Genomic DNA, 15,980 nt, shown 5'->3' with positions numbered 1-15,980 from the left:
AAGGATTTTTTTTTTTTCCAGGATATTTTGTTTGGGGCCTAATTATGACAGCTACGTTTTTGCTTACTATTGGTCAAACACATTACTGAATTTAATCTTTATAAAAACTTTCTAAGGTGGGTAATATAATCTTTTTTGATAGGTTAGGAAACTGAAGGAGTTTAATAAGATTAAACTACTTACCGTAGGTCACATAACTAGTAGGTAGCAGATCCAGGGTTTGCTTTTTTACTGATTTTATTTTATTTTATTTTTTTAAAGATTTTATTTATTTATTTGACAGAGAGAGAGAAAGCACAAGTAGGCAGAGAGGCAGGCAGAGGGAGAGGGAGAAGCAGGCTCCCCGCTGAGCAGGGAGCCCGATGCAGGGCTCGATCCCAGGACCCTGGGATCATGACCTGAGCCGAAGGCAGCCGCTTAACTGACTGAGCCACCCAGGCGCCCCTGATTTTTTACTGATTTTAAACACTTAACAATAACAGCACTTTTACTTGTGAAGTGATTAGAAATTTTGAAACTGCAGTGGGTGATTAAATGTAATTCTAAACGATGTTTCAATCTGACTTCTTGATGTTTAAGTGATTGTATTGAATACTGGGTGATTTGGGGAACTATTTTATATCAGAAAGTATGAATTTCTAGTAAAAGAAAAAAAAAACAGAATTGGATGATACAATTAGAAAATCCTGAACATTTATTTAGTTCATTCCACAAGCATTTATATGGATACCCTAGAGTTGGAAAAACGCAGTTATATTAGGTATCTATTGCTGTGTAACAAAGCAACCCAAAACTTACTTGCTTTAAAGAGCAAACATTTATTATCTCACAGTTTCTCTATGTCAGGAATCTGGGTACAGTTCAACTGTATGCTTGCCTCAAGGTCTCTCACAAGGCCATAATCAAGGCTGGAGTTGTGATCATATCTGAAGGCTCAATTGGGGGAAGATCTGCTTCCGAGTTCACTTTGTTGTTGTCAGGACAGCCTCACAGGTTGTTGAACTGATGGTGCATTTCCTCACTGACTATGAGCCTGAGGCTGCCCTTAGTTCCTTGCTATGTAGACCTATCTCTATGGCAGCTCACAAGTTGATAGAATAAGAACAGGTGAAAAAGAGAGGCTGGGGGAGCAAGACTGCAATCGAAGTCTCTTTGTAACCTCAAAATGAAAGTGTAATTTTATCACTTTTGCATATTCTGTTCATTAGAAGGGAGTCACTAGATAGGGCCCATAGGATTACAATAATAACAGGCAGGGATCTTTGGGGACAATGTAGAAACTTCCTACCAAAGCAAGCAATATTTGTTAGTTGCTGGTTAACATTTGGCATATGAATTAAGAGTCTTACAAATTAGCCTACCTTTTATCTCATGAGTTTAATCTATAGGAGTCTCCCCAAAGGAAATGATTCTTATCCAAAAATAATTTTTAAGTGCAAAAAAAAAGGAATTTTCAATAAAAATAGATTGAATAAATACAAAATGGATTGAACAATACATTTATATGTGTTCAATATGTAAATAAATAGTTTAAATGTGGAAATTTATATATATTTTACTTAACATTTAATATATACAGTTTTATTTACTAAACTTCATTCCAGTTTTTGTTCTCATGTTAGCTCCTGAGAGAGGACTTCTCTACCATATTATGGCCCTAGAATCTTAGGTTGGATGATAGAAGTTGAATTGTCATAAGAAATTTTAAAATCCTTATTTGAAATAGGATATTACCTTACTACGCTTTATTTTTTTTCCTATTGCTTATCATAGTCTGATATTATATTATCCATGAACTTACTTATGTGTATAATATTTCCCTCATTAGAATGTAAGTTTCAGGATGGCAGGAAGTTTATCTACTTTGTTTATTCCTGTGTACCAAACATCTAGATGGACATAGACTTAAGAAATATTTACGCAAGAAACAAATAAAATGCATGCACAGATTGGAACATAGGAGAAAATACCTAACTAGCCTGCAAGCCCATGTCATATTTGATAAGGAAACTTCCCATAGGAAATGATACTTGAGCTAAAACAAACTGGAGTTAAAAGAAGGGAAGATCCTGAATTCATAGTCATGGCAGTCTGTATATTTATTTGATCTTGCCTAGAAGTTCACGATCTGGATGACATGAAGAAAGCATTCGGGGGTTGCAGTTTGGCTGTGGGAAATAAAGATGGGGAAGCAAGCAAATTGGATGTTACAGCAAGAAAGTATTTGGAGTGGGGAAATCATGCGGTCAAAGCTAGATAGTGAAGGAAGTGAAGCCAAGAAGGGGTTCATAATGTAGAAGAAAATTGTAGAGTCAGTGGATTGAGAAGCTCAGTGAGGTCAAAAACAGGTAAGAGAGTTTAATTTTGGAGATTATGATTGAAACATGAAGCATATTTGTGGTGAAAAAGGCAGAGTGGGTCATGGATGTGGGTAGATACAGTAGGTTGGATTTGAAAGTTAATGGAATCTATTTTGAGGTCGTTCTAAAATATTAACTTTATAGATTTAATGAAAATTTAGAAATTTCTTTCAGAAGTGGATGCCTATATTTAAACAAATTGCTAAACATATTTCAAAAATAAGGTGAAATGTAATGGGTATTCATGATGTTTTTTGATTCTCTATGTCCTTTTACTTCTATTTATCTTTACCATATTGCTATACATAAGTCCATGTCAACAATTCAATTTATTACTATTCTTCAGTCTTTTATATGGTATGAGAGATACAAAGAAAAATACCATGAAATCTCTTCTTTTAATAAACTGGTTAAGACTAATACTAGTTAAGACAGGCAAACAACATTGTAAAACGTTTACATTATTTTGGACATGCAAAATAAACCGACGTCATACCAGTTGGGAGAATCAAGGAAGACTATAGGAAAATTATATTTGAGCAACATTTTGAAGAATGCATAGAATTTTATCAATCACGTAGGATGAAGTGGAATTTCAGAAGGAGACAAATACCTGGGAGAAAGCAGTGGAGATAATCAGGTGTGGCAGGCATATGGAAAAAAGTGAGCAGTCTGTATGGAGATAGGATGCTTTTATATATGGGGTATAGAGACATAGAGCTGGAAAGATAAGGTAGATAGAGGATGAGGCTACAGGAATGAGTTTAGACTTAATGGAGTCTCTGATGGTTTTCAGGATGGCTAGTGGTATGATCAGCAAAATGTAAAATGGATAAGGAAGCAGATTGGAAGCAGGAAAACCAACTAAAGGATTATTGTAACCACAAAGGAAGAATAAAATCCTGAACTAGCATAATGGAATTATGAGTGGAGGAAAGTATATAAGTGAGGAATATATGGTGATCTGTAGACCTGATAAATACTGAGTTGTGAGAGCAACTGGAGAGCAGGACAATAAAGACAACGCCTTGATTTGAACAGAGACGGTGGTGGTCCTTTAACAGAAATAGGAAAATTAATGGAGAAGTAATAGGGAGAATGAGTTTGATTTTGCCTGATTTAATTTAAAATGTTACAGGTAAATGAAAGTGGGTACAGTGCACAATTGGGAATGGAGAAGTAAGGCCATACTTAGAGTTTCAGATTCATGAACCATTTCAACAGAGAGGAGAGTCAAAAAACTTGAGAATGAATGAAGTCAATTGGTAGAGAGCAGAAAGGGCTAAAAACAGAACACATCTTTGATAAGAGAGATTACTGTTGAAGATTGAAAGAGGAAGAGGAACCAGTACCAGAGACAACCAGGGAGTGTTTGGAAAGAAGAGGTGAATGATGATGATACTCTATAACCTGGAAGACAAATGAGGAGAGATTTCAAGAAGGAGGGATTGTTGATTAGAAGGTCAGTAGTAGTTAGGAGAGAATAATTTCAATATAATATTCAATATACCCATTCAGTAGAAGAGGTTCACATTGAATCCTGATTACAAGGGATAAATTTGAGGAGTCAGTGAATTTTGAGTAAGTGGAGGCATCAAGATGTGCTCTAGTTCCATAGTTTTGGCAGCAAAATAAAGGGGACAGATGGTGTGGAAACTTGAAATATTTGCATCACAAAAATGAAATGAAAAAAAATGATCATGTTTGTCACCCAAAGCGGAAAGAGCTATGAAGTATAGAGGAAAAGATTGAAGATGGAAATGAAACTAAAAGGAACTAGGAAGTTTAGAAAGACAGAGGTCAGGAGTCCAGATTAAAAGAGAAATAGTTGCAAGAAGGAAAATCATGGTCATCAGATTATACAAAAAGTGAAGTGGAAATGCCAGAAATAACTGTTATGTTAAGGAAACACCAGTTGGGGGCGCTTGGGTGGCTCAGTCGTTAAGCGTCTGCCTTTGGCTCAGGTTATGATCCCAGGGTCCTGGAATCAAGCCCCGCATCGGGCTCCCTGCTCAGCGGGAAGCCTGCTTCTCCCTCTCCCACTCCCCCTTGCTTGTGTTCCCTCTCTCGTTGTCTCTCTCTCTCTCTCTGTCAAAAAATAAATAAAATCTTAAAAAAAAAAAAGGAAACACCAGTTGTTTGGTCCTAATTATAGTAATCAGTAAAAAAATAATATCTACTATTTGTTTAGGGGTTACTGTTTACCAGGAACCATACTCAGTAGTTTACATGCACTAACTCATTTAATCTTTCCAAAAGCTCTGTGCAGTATGTGCTGTAAATACTCTCATTTTAAATGTAGGAAACTGAATCTTTAGTGAATGTAACTTGTTCAAGGCTCTCAGTGAGAAATAGGACTGCGAATCAAACTCAAGACTCTCTGGCTCCAAAGCCTTTACCCTTGATCACCATCCTCAGTAGGTGGATGGAGAACTTGAGAATACAAGGGATTTCTCAGCAGCTGTGGTAATTCACTCAGACAGCATGGCTTGAAATGTATTGTATTTAGGCTGGTTTTGTGATTTCTTCCAGCAGAATTTGGCAGCCTTAAGACAGAGAAGATAGTAGAGAATTTCAGGAATTGCAGGATAAATATTGCAAAAGGACAAAGGAGAAGAAAAGCTGACATGAGAGTTGACACTTACTTGAAATGGCTGGCATTAGAATCCAATCTGTGAGTAAAAGAAAAGAGGTCAAAAGAGAGTAGATAGTTGGAAGCACAGGGAATAATCAAGCTTCTGGACTTTAACACGAAGGACAAGGACAGAGTGAATAGGTATGAGCGAATGAACAAGTATTTTTTTTTTTTTTAAGATTTTATTTATTTATTTGACAGAGAGAGACACAGAGAGAGAGGGAACACAAGCAGGGGGAGTGGGAGAGGGAGAAGCAGGCTTCCCACTGAGCAGGGAGCCAGATGCGGGGCTTGATCCCAGGACCCTGGGATCATGACCTGAGCCGAGGGCAGACGCTTAACGACTGAGCCACCCAGGTGCCCCATGAATGAACAAGTGTATTAAGAGAGAAGTCTCATTCTTTCAAAAATATTTTGTGCCAAATAGGGGCCACTGTGATAAGCCCTGTGTATATGAAGGTTAATTAGACATAGTTCTGTCTGAGAGAAAAAAAAAAGTTTAATGTGGCTGAAGTAGAGTGGAAATGGGGTTGCTGCAGTTATGGAGTTAAGGAGTGTGAGACCAAGGATAGGCGAGGATTGTAGTCAATGCATGATGTTAATTACTGAGTTGGTGAGATTGATAATATTGGCTTTAGATAGGTTAGACACAATATAGTTCCTTAATTTTGCTATTTTATACTTTATGATTAGTGATGATTAAGAACCGTTAAAATCTATGCATTCTCTCATGTCCTATCAAAGAAAAACAATTCTTGAAATGATATTGTGAACTTATCGTTTTATGTATTTGGATATATGCCTTTCTTAAGGGAATTTGAAATCTGAAAAACTCTTTGAAACAAAATATATTTTTAAAAAGATAAAAAGTTTTGGGGTGCGTGGGTGGCTCAGTCGTTAAGCGTCTGCCTTCGGCTCAGGTCATGATCCCAGGGTCCTGGGATCGAGCCCCGCATCGGGCTCCCTGCTCCGCGGGAAGCCTGCTTCTCCCTCTCCCACTCCCTCTGCTTGTGTTCCCTCTTTCGCTGTGTCTCTCTGTCAAATAAATAAAATCTTTAAAAAAAAAAAAAGATAAGTTTTTCTTACAATAATAATCATTACGTGTCACAAATTATTTCTAGTTTATTTTGAAATGATTCTCTGATTACAGCAAGGTAACATGATTGTGTTTTATTTATTAATATGCTGCTGGAAATATCTACACTGCATTCTACTTTTCTGGATTTAAATTCCTATGTTGTTGTTCAGATAGCCTTGTATACAAAAACAAGGTATCATTTCAATTTCCATAAAACCAAGCTTTTGCAAACCTTACTGTTATTTACTATAACTATATATTATATATGTGTGTGTATATATATATATATATATATATATATACTATAGCAACTATTATTTACTAGAGAATATGGACAATTGTGGAATATTTTTTTCTGTTGATTCAGTTATCATTATAGTTTGCCAGGTTATAGTTCTTTATATTATATAGTCCACCATCATATGTTTCCTTGAAGAAACTATTTAGTATCATCAAAAAATAAATGGAAGAAGTTTAAGAAGTAATATTCTTGAGTGACTGAAGATGGCAAAGGATATGGTCAGGGTAATTGGAGCAGAGCTTCAAAACTAATCATGTCAAGTAGGAGGAAAAAATCTTGACTTTATTTTAGGAACCAGTCAGAAGTTATTTGTAACATTTAGCGGGATGGGGGAAGGAAAGGATGTTCCATTCTTCATTTCTGAAGCTGCAGCTGCTGGCTGCAAGTCCTAGACTGAAACATGGTCTCCAGTTCTATAAAAAGAGTACACGAGAATGAATTTGTCAATTTCTAATTTTTAAGTAACTTGGGATATATTGTTTATTCTTTAATATGTGGATGAAAGCTAATTCTGTTTTAACACTTCAATAAATGGCTAATACATATATGAAAACTATGTATGGACAGAATTGCCAAAAGCTGGTAGCCAGCAATACAATTCAGTAATGACAAATGACTCTTTTCCAAAGAGATTTTCTTCTTGGAAGGTGAAAATGGATGGTAAACAAATCAAGGCAAATAACTTTCTATCATTGAAAATAACTTACAGTTATGGAAATCAGCCATCCAGAAAAAATGAAACTGCTGACATCAATTGTCTTCCCATCTGTTTATCTCTACTCCCCACAAACTCCCCAATGACCACCACCACCAGCACCCAGCTGATATATTAAATAACTTACTGTCAGCACGTGGTGAACACAGACATAACTTGTTGTCTTTGGACACAAAAGAATGTTTAAAAAAATGTGAGAAGGCCTGAGGAAGTATTTGTTAAAAATTTTTTTATTATGGTAAGATAAAAGGAAACTTTCCAAAGATTCCCAAGACAAGGTTTTGGTAGGGATGTTATGGCAACAGGGGTTTGATGGGTGTACATGTGTCACAAATATTTTGCATATTTCAGGGTTTTTGTTTTTCACTAGTAAGCTTTCAATCAGCTACTCTTAATCCTAGCATACATTCTCCACTCTCTATGCCACCTCTCCTTCCATATTGCAACACTTCAGTGCAACCACGGAGGAAAACGCCTCCCCCTGTTTTTAAAACAGTGAAAGTCATCTCAAGACAACCAGATATTCATTGGATTGCAACTGACTCCAACTGAACTTCCTGGAACATCAAAATCTCATTAAAACCAATCATTGAATAAGAATATCACTTACGATACACTCATTGATGGACTCAGGCCAAATGTTATTTAATACTCAGTATCCAGACTGGATATGGGAAACTGTTAACTCGCACAGGTGTTAGATTGCCAAAAGAGTTATTTTACTTTTGATCTGTTTACTTCTTGGGGTAAGCCTGCAGTTTGCTCTGTAAGGGTTCCCCTGCTGATTTAAGAAAGTTGTAAAGTAAATTTCTCAGTGGGGTGTGATCATCAAGCTAACAGTTGGTTTCCAGGGAGTAAATAAAGCTGCCGAAACTTACGATTGACTGCATCACAAGGAGGAGGCACTATAAAAATTGTGATCACTAGCTTTCAGAATTGGGATTGGCCATTAATGCTTAAAATCACAGCTGCAGTCAGTGTTTTCAAGACAGAGTTACTGGCAGCAGCTAGGATCTATGAGAACACTCAACGACTGGCTAAAAACTGCCTTTAAGGTTTAATGAATAATTCAGAACCAGAAATAATCTGCCTCTGACTTGGAGCAGAGGACCACAGTTCTAGCAGTGCAAGCAGGGAATGATCTGTTCTCATCATATTAACTTTATAAGGGCTTTTTTCCCCCTTTAGTCTCTGGTTAAATCACTAGTAACCAGTGAGGATCAGGGGAAAACTCTTCCCTCCACATCTCATTTATTTTCTAAAATGAGTGGGAATAGAGCTGAATTTAGAATGCCTTCTCCCTGAGGAGCCAGGGGAGGAATAGCTACACCCTCCCCACACCCCCAGTAAAACTGGAGATGTTTCCTTGACTGGTAAAACAATTCCACGGAAGCTAGGGTCTAGAGTCTCTTGGAGAAATGACTTATAGCAATAGTTCCTCTTAATGATTTGGTGTTAAATATATTTATAAAATGCACCTGATTTCTTATATCATTGCTAAATTACTGAATTAAAACATATATACAGTTATAAATGACATGGGCCTAAGTTTAACCCAAAGCCTAGCAATAGTGAAATAATTTTAAGTATTTGAATACAAATCGTAGATTTCAATATTTCCAACTGTGCATTGCCTAGATGCACATGTATGTTTTATATTACCAAGTATATCATCTTAGAGGTAATTTACCTTAATGCTCTCATTACATATGTAAGAAAACTGGGGTCCAATGAAGTTAAATAATTTCCTGTGATGAGATAGTAAATGGAAAGCTGGGTCCAGGATGTAGGATCTGTTGATTCTAGCCTAATCTTTCCGTAATTATGTGACTGCCGTATTTTACGTTATTTTATTTTTTATTTATTTTTTTTAGATCTCAAGATATTTTTTTAATTTTAAAACATTATTATAAAAGTAATACAAATAAAGAAAAATATACTAAATACTAAAGAAAGACAAAGTCATCCATTTATTGCTCTGCCACCCTATTATAAGAACAGTTAGTAATTTATTTTGTCACCCTTTTATTATATGCTTGGTGTGTTATTTACAGCCATGATCTTACCCATTCACACACTTTCATATCTTGCTTTTTTAATTAAATATTTTCTCATGTTTTTCATTTATTCATTACTAATTTTTAATGAGTACATAATGTTCCATTCATTGGCTATCTATATCTGTTTATTAACTATTTCCCTATACCAGGGATTGGCAAACTATGGCCCTGCATTTGTAAATAAACTTTTATTAGAACACAGCCATGCCCATTTATTTACATATTGTCTTTGGTTATTTTTGTACTACAAACGGCACATTTGAGAAGTTTTTTTTTTTTTTTTTTTTTTTATTTTATTTTTATTTTTTTTTTTAAAGATTTTATTTATTTATTTGAGACAGAATGAGAGAGAGAGAGAGAGCACATGAGAGGGGGGAGGGTCAGAGGGAGAAGCAGGCTCCCTGCCGAGCAGGGAGCCCGATACATTTGAGAAGTTTTAAGAGAGACTGTATGGTTTGCGAAGCCTAAAATATTTCTTTTCTGCCCTTTACAGAAAAAGTTTGCTGACCCCTTCCTAAAACTTTTAAGTGATTATTATTTTGGCTATTATAATTAATGTCACTTGGAATCTTTGTGCATATAATTTTTTATGCTTAAGGCAACATAATTGGGAGGTATTAACAAAAGTGGAATAACTGGGTCTACTTAATAAAGATGTCTTTAAAGCTGACACCGTTTCTCACTATCTCACATAATATTCTAACTATGATATAATAAGGGTGGTGGTAATAATGGAAAGGAAGGCCCAGTACTTCCTTTATTCAGGTAGGAAGTAACTAATCGGTAGCACTTCTCTGGTCCCTATTAATCTAGACATGTATGTAATTTTATACTCTGGATGAGTGTATCTTTACTTTTGACTTAAAGTCAACCGTAAATGCCACATAAAAACCAATAGAAAGGAAACTGTTACTTTCTATTAGGGATTTAAAAGGAGACTGAGTAAACTCTCCAAGTGTCCAGGTGTCCATGAAACGCAACTGCAGGCTAGCTGTAGTGGCCAAAAGGCACTGAGAGGGTTGAATTAGAGAAAGGGGGGGTCTCAACAATGTGTTAGCAGTGGCAGTAATGAACAATGAGGCAGCTATGAGTGGCCGATGACAGAAGAAACACACGTGTTCCACCCCTCTGAACACATCCTAAGCATCAACTTGTATATAATTGTAATTAAACTGTCTCCAGGTAAGAAAGTTCTAGAGCAACTACCCTATACTTATGAACAAAAAAATTCTTCTATCTGGGAAAGTTTTATTCTTCAAAAAGAAAAACTTACGGAATAGGACCAGCTAAGTCAACCCTAACTATCTCTGAGATAAAAGATGAACCAGGCTGACGGATCTCGAATCCACTCTCACAGTAAGCATCAGGAAGTATAGGTGTCATCTTCTAAGGGAAATACTCTGAGGGTCTGGCAGCATAAATCCATCAGTAAGTTTATAATAGACTATTGTGGAATCGGACTCCACTAAGGCCAAAGTAAAGGACATTGGCAAATCTGGATCACCTTGCAATTTTCGAGATGCCTTCAAGATCTCCCTTATCCTGTTATGGCGGAGGGAAGCACTGGTGGGTGTAGGCACCACAGTCTGTAATCCTTCTCCTTCTATCTCAGTACCGACAAGGCAGATGAGCTGGAGATCTGGTAATCCAACACAATTTACTTCATACCAACTTTTACTCTCCATGAGGTCCAGGTAAACCAAGAATGCTATGTAAACTTGGCTGGCATCTCCTATATCTAATTCCATCATTTCTAAATACTTTGGGTGGGTGCCCATCCAGGCGTCCTCCGGGGCCCATGAGTGGGCGCCGCCGCCGCCGCGGAGAACGCCGCCCGCGCCCAGACCGCTGCAGCCCGGGGTGGGCTCGGAATCGCCGCGCTCCGCAGTGCCGGGCAGGGCGGCGAGCCGGGGGTGCACCGCCCTGACTGCCGTATTTTAAAACACAATGATAAGATCAGGGAAAAACCTCATACTTTCCAGGTCCCGCAAAACTAGATCAAGAATGAATTTCGTATCCTAAGCAATGGCAGCCTGTAGATGGAGATTACACAGTGTTTTTGACAAAAGCTAAGCTTTTGACGGAAGAAATGGAAATCGACTTCAATCATTTGGAAATCTGACAGCTAGATTCACTCACCTGACCTTCAGTCATCTTCACTACCATCAGTGACCAGATTTGAATATGACATACATATACATACTCACATATATATGACCAAATATACACATGCATTTAGAATATGATATATATGAATGCATATATGCATACACATATGCAAATGTCACGCATACATATACATCTATATGTTTTCAAACTAAACTAGTAGAGGTCTTTGGGGTGCTCGTTGATTATTTTTCTTATTCACATTTAATTTTTTTCATGCTTTAAGCTCTTCATTTTAGAAATAAAAACGTTCAGTTTTCCAGCCATTCTCTGTGGCAAAAAAAAGGACTACAATTGAGCTAAAAGATAAAAGTGACTATTTGACATGTAATCTTGAACTAGGTTCCCACTATAATAGCAATATTTTTTGTACTTTTCAAAAATTTTGCCATGGGATCCAGATAAAATCATAAGCTGATGGAGACATTTAAACACAGTCACTTAAACATGGTAAAAGGGGGAAGGTCAAAGGAATTTAAAATTTTTCATCTCTGCAAAGAATATAGTTAAAATATACCTGCCTATATACACACATACCAATCACATGTCAATTATTAGGTTTAATTATTAGGACTATTTCTGTATATCTTCAAAGCAAAATCATCATAGTGACAATGCCATTCTCCGCCCAGGTGGTATTAAATGCAGACAATGGAATGTGGTTTCAAAATTTGCCTTACTCCTGCTGACTGCTTGACCTTACTTGATCTTATCTGTGCAGACAATAAAAGAAAATAACCCAGGTTACCCTGACTTTGATAGTTGTTTATGAGGTTTTAATTGGGAGAATTGCAGAAGGGACCCAGCCCACCCAGCAAGGCTAGCAAAGGGAGGTCTCCAGGTGGGTTCCAAATAACATGTTTAAAATATTCATTTTAAAGTTTTGTTTTTTTTTTTAACATGCGTCATTGGCATTACTGCAATGCCAAAGCTTTTTTGGAACTTGTACCCTTGTCTGCTCTAAGGCTAACTTCTAATGAAGAGGGACAAAAGTCCCCGATCAGTCTGGGGCAACTCTGGTTCTCTATTTTGAGCTCACAAGATTCTTTTTGCAAAAGGAAGAAGGTCCTTGGGATCTTTAGAAAGTTTCATTTCTCTTCAGAGAGACCCTTGGAATACTAAGTTACTTAAAATTTTGATCCATGTCAAATGAAATTTTCTACATGCCCATCAGCCTCCACTCACATATTGTTACTTTACCTGTATGCAGCATCCACATATATTAACTGTGAAGAAATGTTAGAGGGAGATATTTATTATTTGCAAAATTAATCTACTTAGAATTTATTTTCCTCATTAAATATTTTCCTCATTAAATATGGAGATATTCAAAATTTAACACTCAAATACCATTTATTTTTCCATTGTGTTCTAGATATTAAAATTTGATTTATCTGTCTAACTTCATTTAATCATCACACAAGCCTTTGAGGGAAAATATTTTAACCTCATGTTACAGGTGCAAAAAATGAGTCTTAGTTTAAGTGATTTGATCACAAAAAGTGGTAAACACCTCACGAGGCAGAACTAAATCTTTTCTCAGTGGCCTTGATGTTCTTGACTGTGCTACGTGTTGGCACCAGAAAAACATCTGGAACTAAATCAGTGGAGGCGGATATTGTGAATAACAGTCCAGACTAAATCAGTAAATAGTGGGAGAGGGTAAGTGATATGTGCTCAGAGTTCTTGAATAGCTTTATACCTTTTGTTGGAAGAAGAAGACACAGACAGAAAAACTAGCTAGCCCAGGTGTTTCTCAGGGCGACAATACTGCACACATGGATCTCTTTTGGATATCCTTAGAGGCGTTTTTGGTTGACACAATGAGGCATGCTAGAACTGCACTGGAATGGAAGGAGGTTTTGGTGAGTTGAATGGTGGCTCCCAAAAAGGTGTGTCCATGTTCTAAACCCTGGAACCTGTCAATACTACCTTATTCGGAAAAAGGATCTTTGCAGATGTAATTGAGGTAAGGCTCTTAGATGAGGTCATCGCAAATTATCCAGGTGAACCCGAAGTCTGATGACAAGCATCCTTGTAAGAGACACACGGAGGGACACAGACACACACAGAAGAGGAGGAGGTAATGTGACCACAGAAGCAGAGATTGGAGTGATGGCACCAGGAGCTGGAAGAGCCCAGGAATGGTTTCCCCGAGAGGCTTCAAAGGTCCTGTGGCCCCACTGATTCCTTGATTTCAGACTTTTACCTTCCAGAACTATAAGAAAATGCATTTCTGTTATTTTAAGCCACAAAGTTTGTGGTAATTTGTCATAGCAGCCCCCAAAAACTAATATAGAAGTGTGTCAGACATTTTTGGGTCCCATTTCCACTTTTCCTGTACCTTCTTTTTTCAGCTCTTCCTGTAGATTTACTGTCTCCATTCAGCTACACAATCTCTCTCTCACTCTTTGTCCTCGGGCTTCTTTGTTGCCATTTGTGGGACCTCTGTGAGAACCCCCTCATAACGCTGACAGCTTTAAGCGGCTAACTGACAGGCCACATGTCTTGCAGATTGAAGGACATTCCCAAATTTAAAAAAAAAAAAATTCCTGGATGCCTCAGGGCATTCAAATATTCGAATAGACACTAACATAGGCAAAAATCCTGTTTGTAATTATTTGATCCTGGAAATAACACAATTTTTTTTTTTTTGTATAAATGGGAAAATATTTTGACATGCTTCTACTCTAAACTGAGTTTTCTGGGAATATATTCACCATGTAAATTGAAGGAAGAATGTATTTTGTTTAGTCTGGAATTCTACCAAGACTATTTTACCATTTTTTAAATTTCCCACTAACTAATCCGATGTGCTTCATTGGCAACAATATGTGAGTTGTCCATACCACACATTTGATTAATCTTCATTTGTAACCCTCACATTTCTATACATATAGGTGTAAGCATTTGGTTACCTGATTATGTCTTTCAGTGTTCAAAGGCATAGTGTTCCATTACTATTACTTGTCTTATATATCTCAGTTATATTATAAGTAGGTCATTATATTAAGTTTTTAAATTTGAGTGCCAGTAGGTTATGTTGTCTTGTGTGAGGGTTGATAGTTTTTTTTTTTTTTTTCTTCAAAGAATTGTTTTGGAGCATTAAAAATGTTTCTAATAAAAGGGTTTATGTTGGTTGGGAAGATGTTACTATCCCCTGAGCTAGATGGATGTCTTTAAAGGCAGATTTGATTCCAAGTAAAACATAGAGTCATCATCCCCTGAGCTAGATAGATGTCTTTAAAGGCAGATTGGATTCCAAGTAAAACATAGAGTCATCCACTAAGGTTCTATGCACCATAGAAGCATAGTACTTTTTGAGGAAGACCAGACCATGTTTTATGATTTTCATGCATAACGTTAAGATTTTTTTTCTTATTTGTTGTTCTAAAGAAGCTTCAACTCTACAGTTAAATAATCCTCTTCATCATCACAAGATGTTTAAGTGTGCCTACCATGTAAAAATACATTCTGAATGGGCTATAAAAAGTGTAAGTTCAGACTTCTGTCCTGAAAAATTTATCAACAGCATGAACTGCAAAACATATATACATGAACTAGACTTAAAATCATGGTTAACTGTGTCACTTTCCTAGCTTTGTTCTCTGGTTAGTATTTGTGTGTCCTTTTAAGTTTTTTTTTTTTTTTTTTTTTTGGCCAGTATTTTCTTAGATTGTGAAGTCCTGGGGGTTTGGGACCATATTTAAATAATTCTCTTTGTAGGAACCTTGAAATAACACAATGCAGAATTAGTACTTTAAAATTCTTTTTGATGAAGGAATGAAATTATGCCTCAATCCCTGATAGAAATCACCACTATTTCCAAATTACATAACTGCTATATTTAAAGCTTCTGAAATGGAGTAATTAGTAAAAACTAAGATTCAGTGATGCCTTTGGGGAACTTGGAGTTCTAGTGAGCAGTTTTTTTTCAGTCACAATCCAGAAAAGATGTTCACTCTATAGACTTACTGGCATTGTAGTGTTAAAATATTTGAAAGGAAAACAGCACAATGGCATAGCAAGTCATAATGGTAATATTTTATGAATCTCGTTATTATTTCATGCATAGCTGCCCTGAGAATAGAGGAATTATAAATACAGTTAATGATTTACTAGGGAACTCAGTGGGTATCCTTTGAACAAAATGGAAGCAAAATCTGCCAGGGCAGAAGCATAATCTCCTGAAACTTAAATAAGGTGATATTTGGTGAGTGGCAAAGAAGATAAGGGGAAGGGGTGGTAGCGTATTAGAACGGGACATTTTAATTTAACCGAAGAAAATTAATATTGAAAACAGGGTAGTCAATACTAGAAGACCAACATTCAAATCCACAACTGTGAGTTGAGGCCTCATGGCAAATTCAGAGGCTTCTGTGATAAAACAGATAAAGGTCTGGAATCATGTGGATGTCTTACTTGCTCTTGGTAGAGAGAAAAAAGGATTTACTTTAAGAACTCTGATGACATGTCTACCTACTTAACTATAATACAGTGGAAGGAGAAGAAGCAAAATGAATAGGCTATGGGTTTTTATTTTTTTGCTTGTTGCCCAGTTTGAACCTTAAAACAGCCCTCCAAGGTTGTCAAGTAGGTACCAAATACTAATTGAGCACTTACTGTAAAGAGACAGTAATGAGCTACACAGACCCAGTTAATGTG

The 15,980-nt window shown here is 36.6% G+C and overlaps 1 protein-coding gene and 1 pseudogene across 2 annotated transcripts in view; both read right to left on the bottom strand.

Moving 5' to 3' along the window:
- The window catches only part of OLFM3 (olfactomedin 3), a 187,888-nt gene that overhangs the window by 91,383 nt on the left and 80,525 nt on the right, over nt 1–15,980 (bottom strand). The window lies entirely within an intron of this gene.
- Nucleotides 9,947–13,699, bottom strand: LOC118543197 (tRNA-splicing endonuclease subunit Sen15 pseudogene; annotated as a pseudogene).

Source organism: Halichoerus grypus, chromosome 5, assembly GCF_964656455.1.
Source record: "Halichoerus grypus chromosome 5, mHalGry1.hap1.1, whole genome shotgun sequence".
NCBI lineage: Eukaryota > Metazoa > Chordata > Mammalia > Carnivora > Phocidae > Halichoerus > Halichoerus grypus.
Note: the sequence above shows the minus strand (reverse complement) of the source record. Positions and strands in the feature narration are given on the sequence as shown.